General features: G+C 49.8%; 1 protein-coding gene across 3 annotated transcripts in view; it reads right to left on the reverse strand.

Moving 5' to 3' along the window:
* The window catches only part of Evi5l (ecotropic viral integration site 5 like), a 41,190-nt gene extending 36,851 nt beyond the window's left edge, over positions 1-4,339 (reverse strand). For all 3 annotated transcript variants that reach the window (XM_005366962.2, XM_013353717.2, XM_005366963.2), the window contains exon 1: positions 4,136-4,339. The gene's annotated coding sequence lies outside the window, so the exon portion shown is untranslated. The remainder of the gene's footprint in view (positions 1-4,135) is intronic.
* Between the last annotated feature and the right edge of the window lie 3,694 nt (positions 4,340-8,033).

Consider the following 8,033-nt stretch of genomic DNA (forward strand, 5'->3'; position numbering starts at 1 on the left):
TTTGTAGACCAGGCTGGTCTCGAACTCACAGAGATCTGCCTGCCTCTGCCTCCCGAGTGCTGGGTTCTTTTTTCTTTTTTAAATTTAACATTATTACTACTACTACCACTACTACTATTATTTTATTTTTTGAGACAGGGTTTCTCTGTGTAGCCCTGGCTGTTCTGAAACTCCCTCTGTAGACCAGACTGGCCTCAAACTCACAGAGATCTGCCTACTTCTGCCTCCTGAGAGCTGGAATTTAAAGTGTGCACCACCACCATCCAGCTGAGAGACTTATTTCAAAAGGTGGACAGTGTCTGGAAAAATGGCTCAATAGTTGAGAACACTGGCTGCTCTTGCAGAGCTGCAGGGCTCAATTCCCAGTATCTACATGGTGGCTACAACTATCTGTAACCCAGTTCTACAGGGGATCTATCACCCTCTTCTGGACTTCATGGGCACCAGATATGCATGTGTGCCTATGTACACATGCAGGCAAAACATCATAGACATCAAATAAACAAGCAAAGAAGCCAAGGTGGACAGATACTGAGGAATGAACCCAAGGTTGACCCCTGTACTCCACATGTACATTTACACATATGTGAAATACCTAATACACCCACCAGGCTGCCTACAAACAAAATATTTCAGAAGAACATTTGATACATGCTGAGAAATAACAGTAAAGTGGAGGCAAATTATAGCAAAAGGGCACCGGAATGTCCCTTTGAGGGATGGGGTGGCAGGGGGAGCATGTTAGCTCAACAATCTCCTTCCTCCTGCTGCTTGACTTTGGCTTTCCTGGAGATGATGTAGTTTGTACCTTCCCTAAATCTTCCCAATTCTGATCTCTTTTTACCCACGAGTGCCTGGTGATGTATATCTGTCCTGCGGATTACATTTGGTACATTCTGGCCTGAAGGGTGAAGCCTATTCATCCATGCTCGGAAGAAGTCACATATCCTTTGAAGGAACCATGCTGGTTCCCACATCCTGGGACCCTGTCCAAGTACTTCTGGAACACTCTAACCTGCCATGCCTGTCTGGTGACTCCATCCATAAGTCACCCCTGCCACGCCTTCCTGTATGCCCTGGGGAAGCATCGGTCCTTTCTCAGAGGCCTTGCAGCAGCACAGTGTATAGGATTCTGTCGCCTCCATGCCTTCTGCGGCAGCAGGGTGTGATGGCAAAGGCACACACTAGAATGCTGGCTCCTTCAGGTTGCTTAGAGGATTAATTGAGATGATATGCAAATGGTGCTTGGCACTGTGAATGCAAGGCATGAGCTTCATCAGTGTGTGCTTCTGGGTCCAACTCTTCCCCTCTCTCCAAGCTGGCTGTGCAGGCTTTAGACACAGGACACCTGACTCAGTTCCCTGGAGTGCAGTGGGTCATCACCCACAAACACTGACATGACATTCTATAGGAGGAAACTGAGATATGCTTCTGATCTATCAGTACCTATCAAAGCACAGACATAGAAGACAATGGATATACATCCCCAGGCTACAGCAAAGCTGTGCTGGTTCCACTCAAAAGCTTGAAGCCTTCAGGCACTTTCTATAGAGTTCACAGCCTACCCCAGGGAGCCTTTCTACCCCACTGTGTCCATCTGTTCAGAGTCCTCTGGGGAATGAGAGGAGGTCTTGCAGTTTCCCATGTGCCATGTGACCTTCAAGTCTTTTCATGGATTCCTGCTTTCAGCAAATAGATGTGACAAACTTCTAGCCCATGCTCAGGGTTCTATGTGGGGCATCAGGATGGCTGGCCAATAGTTCCCATGTCCCCAGTCCTTCCAGGAGACCCCTGTATGACTACAAGTCCCACAACAGACCATCTTTTTCCTTCATTCTTTGAGCTCTGATTTAAGCCAGCTTCCTTCAAGACGGCTAAGACCTTCAGATATGGTTCTTATCCACTGAGGACAGGGATCCTCAGAGCCAGTGATGCTACCAACTTCAACAGCTGTGTTTGGGGTCTGTTCTGCTAAACCTCACTGTTCCCTTTTATATTGCACCCAGGAAGCACACCAGGCCACACCCTAACCTCACTGGCTCCCTTGTAGCACTGAATACTATTCTAAGGCCTTATCCCCCCATTTTCCAGATGGAGAAGTTGAGGCTCTGAGCCAAGATGAGTTTTTCTTCCAAATCTGTGCAGAATTTACTTGTAAATACTCTACCAGGAAGCCTAGGCTTTTTGTCTGAATCTTTCCTGGCATACTAAATGCTTGGTTGGGGCTGGTTTGTTTTGGATTCTCCTCGCACCCTGCAGTTCTACAAACTACAGCCAGGGCTGTGATCTCTTCTTGCTTCTCTGTCTTGCCTCAGCTCTTGTGCCAGGGCCAAGCCACCTTCGATCCCTTCCAAACCACCCTCATTAAACCGCAGAAACCCAAAGAGAACCCACAGGTGGGACCCCAGGATGGGGGAGCTGTGGGACAGAAGGGGTGCGAAGAACCAAGGCAATACAACCATGAAAGAGCCAGGGATGTGGGGAGCTTGGCTCAATGACAGACAGGCTGGGGGTGGTGCACTCGGCGGGGGAAACAGAGCACCCCTTCCTTTTTCATTACTCCAGCCCTCTTCAGCATATTTTTTTTTCTTTCTGAAATATTCCTTAAACAAATAGGTATATGCTTCTGGCAGGTCTGACCTGGTCCAAGCAGATCTCAAATGCTAGGGAAAGCTGTTGTTTTGACCAAACATTGGTGGTGGGTGAAAGGTGGTCAGGAACTGGCCTTGAAGCACCTTGGATGGCAGCACAGCCTCTATCATCTGAGGGCAGCAGATGCCATAGGCTCAGGGATGCTGGTTCCATCAGTCTGGTCAGACTTTAGGATTGGGGCCAGGAGCAGCTGGAACATCTCACTCCCCATGATGGGGGTGGAGGTGTACCATAGATTTGGGAACGGACCTTGGTTCCTTTTGGAGAGCAAGGCAGGGAGAGATGGAGGCAAGGGGAAAAGATCTGTGATAGGTAGATTCCAGGCCCTGACACCCTGTGGAGCATCAGCGTGGTCCCAACTCAAAGAGAATGGGGTGGAAGGGACAGGCTAGCTGCTGGGGACAGAGCCATCACCTCATAATCTTTGTTTTTGGTCTGAGTTAGGAGGCCTGTTGAGGGTACTGGGTTGTGGAGGTCAAGAAGGTGTGTAGTTCTCAGCAGCTCTCTCTCTCTCTCTCTCTCTCTCTCTCTCTCTCTCTCTCTCTCTCTCTCTCTCTGTGTGTGTGTGTGTGTGTGTGTGTTTGTAGAAAGAGAGTGAGAGGTAGGGAGGGAAAGCATTCGTGTGCCTTCATCTGTGTTGCGCTCCTAGGTTTCTGTACGTGTATTCTGTACGTGTACTAGGGGTATCTCAGCGTGTTTCTCAGGAAGATGGGTGGGGAGGGTGTGTCATTAGGGATGGGACTCGGCATTATCTTTTGGGAAGTCCTTAGTGTTCATTTCTTCAGGAAGCTGGGATCTAGATGGGTCAAGATCAGCAACAGTGTGTGGTCCTCTCAGAAGACCTAGAAGTGATTGTTTTTCTAGTGGTGCCCTTGACCATGAAGGGTGCCAAGTGAGCAGGTTGAGCTGATGTCTGGGGATTCAGTTGGGAATCTTCCTATTTAAGAGGCGAGGCATGGGTTTCTGTCGGGTCAGAAGGGAAGAATACAGGGCTCTGAGCTTGGTCTCCTTGGAAAGAATGAGGGTGCAGGCCAGACGCAGAAGAGAGGAACCCAAGTGAGGGGGACATAAAGGCACGGGATGTACAGATGGGAGGGGCCTTGGCACTGGGGTTGTGGACTGGAGGGGATAAGCTAGTTGGGGGGGGGGGGCTGCAGACTGGGGGGATGGGGAAGCTCTGGACAGGCTCTTAGAGAGGGGTCTTGGGAAAGATGTACAGGGGTCCCGAGCCTGTGGCGGGGGGACGTCACGAGGAGGAGACATGGGGTCCTAGAAGCCCTGGAAGTGATCATGGAAGGGGGGATCGGAAACGAGGGTGGGCGGAGGCCGGAGTTCCAGGGTCCAGCGCTGGCAATGCCGAGACTCCAAGCGCGGGTTCGGGAGGCGAAGCGACCCCAGGTCACGCTCCTGGCTCGGGTTCCCCACGGGGGCCCGCAGCACTGACACCCCCGGGGAGGAGAGGCCCTGCCCGAGGCCGCCCTACCTGCGCGGAGAGCGCCGCCATCGCCGCACCGAGCCTCGCCGTCTCTGCACTGCGTCGTCCGATTCACCAGCCCGGGGTCGCGTCTGCTCGGGGGTCCCGCAAACCCCGCGGCCCGGCCCCTTTCACTCAGCCGCCCCCGGGGACCGCCGCCGTCACCGACTCAGCCGCTGCCATTTCACCCGCTGACAGGAGCCGCTGCCCCGCCCCCCCGAGGCCCGGTCAACCAATTCACCGCCCCCTTAGGCTATTGGCTCCGCCCACAGTGGAAGAGTGACAGGAGAGCTGACCAATCCACAGCCAGTTCATGAGGCGGGCCCTGGCTACAGTTTTTCTGAGGAGAGGAACGAATTGAAATGAGAGAACCTGTGATAGACACATAATTTTGCCTCTCAAAATAAGAGATGATATTGATCGACACGTAAACTTCCAATAGTGATGGGCAAGAGGTGTGCCTCTGAAGGAAGACTGCTGCCTTGAGCAACACTTAGCTGAGGTACTAAGCCCCACCCAGAGCCTGGATTTCTACCCAATCAGGAGAGGTGCTGAGACGTCCATTATTATCTGTCTCTCAAATCTCGGCCCTGGCAACTGTTGAGATGGGGGGGGGGGTGTGCTACGAGGAAGATTGACATTTAATCCGCCAATGAAATTGATGGAGGGCGGACTCTTATGGTATCTGACCAATGGAATCATGAGACTGGGAATGACTTCGGCGTCCTGGCAGTGGGACTTGAAGCCAAGGACTGAATGAAATGGAGGAGGGGCTAATGGAGGGGGCGTGTCCCAGTGCAAGGTTAGGCGGGATCAGACAAGGGCCGGGCGTTAGAAGGGGCGTTACTGGAAAGCTTATCTTTAGAGCCCGGGTCTGGGCGGTGGACTGGGTGGCGAGGCCGGGCTACTCCTGCTGGGTGAATCTTACGTCAAAACTGCGGCTGCATCCTCCACCTGCTCCATCATTACCTCTTCTGGGGTGCGGGGAAGGGGGACATGAGGGGGGGTCTGGTCGGGAGCCGCTCACCTGAGGATTGTTTGTAAATGTTTGAAGGTGAATGAATGGACCCGTGATTTTTTGCCACCTCCTCCTCTTCCTCCTCCTCCACTTCTTCTTCCTCCCCCTTCCGATTCCTTCTTTATTTCTGAGACAGACTTTCCAGTAGACCAGAATGGTCTTGAACTTTTCAATGTAACAGAGGGTGACCTTGAACTCCCGGTTGTCCCACCTCTACCTCCCTCCCATTCACCACCGAGACTAGATTCTTTTAATAAGTAATTGAGGGCAAAGACCGTGTATGGACCGCCATTGAAAGAGCAGGCAAGACTTTAGGATGTGGGGTTGAGTCTTGGACAGGGTGGAGCAGGGAAGGATGTGTCATAGAAGGAAAGGTGACATCATAGGTTCAGCACGGATGGTGCTTCGCCTCTGGGATTCCAATGCTGGCTGAGGCTGAGGCAGGAAGACTGGTAAGAGGTGTAAGGACCTCCTGATTCACGGAATGAGTTAGTTCTAGAGCAGTCTAGGTTACAAAACAAATCCAGCATGGTAGCTGAAGATGGGGAGACAGGAGGGGAAACAGAGGGGAATCTATTTATAATAGGGAAGGTCAGGATTTATAAGGTCTGGGATCTTAACTTTTTATATATTTAGGGATTCTATTTGATTGTGGGAGTATAGTTGACATTTACCTGGTCTTCCAAATTTTTGATTTATTTTCTTTTTGAGACAGGGTCTCACCACAGCCCATGCTGGCCTCCAGCTCACTGTGCAACCTCGATCGGCACCAAACTCAGGGCTTCCTACCTGAGCTTCCAGAGAGCAGGGATTGCTGCTGTGTACCATGATGTCTGGCTCACACTTATCTATATCTATACTCTCTCCCTCTTATCTATATTGCACTCATTAAAATTTTGAAGCTGTTAAGAAAATCTCCTAGCCGGGCGGTGGTGGCGCACTCCTTTAATCCCAGCACTTGGGAGGCAGAGGTGGGCGGATCTCTGTGAGTTCGAGACCAGCCTGGTCTACAAGAGCTAGTTCCAGGACAGGCTCCAAAGTACAGAGAAACCCTGTGGGGGGGGGGGGAGAAAAGAAAATCTCCTAAACTATTATGAAAAACTTGGGTGGTAAAAATGAATCGAATGTACTCCTCCTCCCCCTCTACATTCCTGTATTCCCTTCCCCCATAAAAAAATCCTACAGCCAGTTTGTGTGCTGGGCTTCTACTGAAGAGCATCAAGATGAAATCAACCTCCTGCTGAGGATGTAGCTCAGTTGAGGAGTGCCTACCTAGAGTGCATGAAGCCCTGGACTGGATCCTCAGCGCTTTTATAAAAGAGATGTCTTAGTAAGCACCTGGGGTCCCTAGCACACAGGAGGCGAAGGCAGGAAGGCAAGAAGTTCAAGGTCATCCTCATTTACATAGCGATTTTGAGGACAGCCTCAGAACCATGTCTCAAAAGGGAAGGGGCACCTGCACAGATGGGTCAGGAGTTAAGATAGAGAACTGCTCTTGCAGAGGACCTGAGTTCACTTCCCAGCACCAACATCTCACTGCCACCTGTAACTCCAGCTCTAGGGTACCCAATGCCTCTTTTGGCCTCTAAGTGCAGCAAACCTATTTTGAAAAGAATTTAAATTTTTATTTTTATTTATATTTATTAAATTTAAAAGATTTTCTAGTTCCATTTGTGTGTATATGTGTGTGTCCCTTGACGAAGCCGGAAGAATGAGATCCTCTGGCGCTGGAAGAACCTGCTGCTGTGAGCCACCTTTCATGGCTTCTGTGAAAGACTTAGGTCCTTTGGAGTAGCGGCAAGTACTCAACCACGGAACCATCTCTTTAGCCCTCTCAATATTCATTTTTAGTTGATAGAATTAATTTTGGGGAATCTGACAATGTAATTCAACGGTAGAAAGCTTGCTAAATGTGTGAGATCAAAGTTTTCATCCCCAAATACCACAAAAAGGTAGCTTTTTTTTTTTTTTTTTTTTTGCTGGGGGGACGACAGGTCTTTATTTATCTTGGGATGATCATAAGTTCACTAGCCAAGGATCCCCTTGGACTTGTGATCCTCCCACCTCTACCTCCTAAGTGTTTTTATTGCCTGCAATGCCACCATGCAAGTTTTATGTGGTGTTGGGGCTTGAACTCAGGTTTCTTGCATGTTAGGCAAGCATTATACTAACGGAACCACATCCCCAACACATTTAATTTTTATTTATTGTTTTGAGATAGGGTCTATGATCTGTAGGCTGGAATCCTGGTCTCAAGTGATCCTTTTGTCTCAGCCTTCAACACAGCTGGAGCTTTAGGCATGTGCCATTGAGCTCTCCGTGTGAATAGTCACCTTTATCAGAAACACTGTTTTTTTTTACTTATAGTCGATTGCTAAGAACACAGTGAGGCTTTTCCTGACTCGACTCACCCCAGGGAATCCAGGACAGACCAAAGTAACAAGTCTACTCAAGTACAGCTTGGTGAACCAATGAGTTTTTTATTGGGATATTACAGGAGCAGGGATGATTTAGAGGCAGCTGTGACACCGGGAGCAACACCCCAGGATGGGTGAAGACTCCAGAAAGCTGCAGCTGGGGAGCTCTCCGCAGGACTAGCAGGCAGCAGAACATAGACTATGTGGGTCAGAGAGCCTTTCCTCTCTGTTTGGCAGCAAGTGTTGCAGTATCCCTTGGGGGAGGAACCCTGTTTCCAGACTTGGGACTTTTTTTTTTATTTCCTGAGTCTTGAGAGCCTCCTTCCTTCTTCCTGGAGAGGGGAAGTTGCTATGTAATAAGAGGATTATCTCTACACTCTCAGGCCGTGGAACATCTATGTTCACTCACGAAGATCCCCATGTTCTTTGTTGTTGTTTGGTTTTTAATTTGTATGTTATGTGTATTGTTTTG

The sequence above is a fragment of the Microtus ochrogaster genome, unplaced genomic scaffold (genome assembly GCF_000317375.1).
Source record: "Microtus ochrogaster isolate Prairie Vole_2 unplaced genomic scaffold, MicOch1.0 UNK15, whole genome shotgun sequence".
In the NCBI taxonomy this organism is placed as follows: Eukaryota; Metazoa; Chordata; class Mammalia; order Rodentia; family Cricetidae; genus Microtus; species Microtus ochrogaster.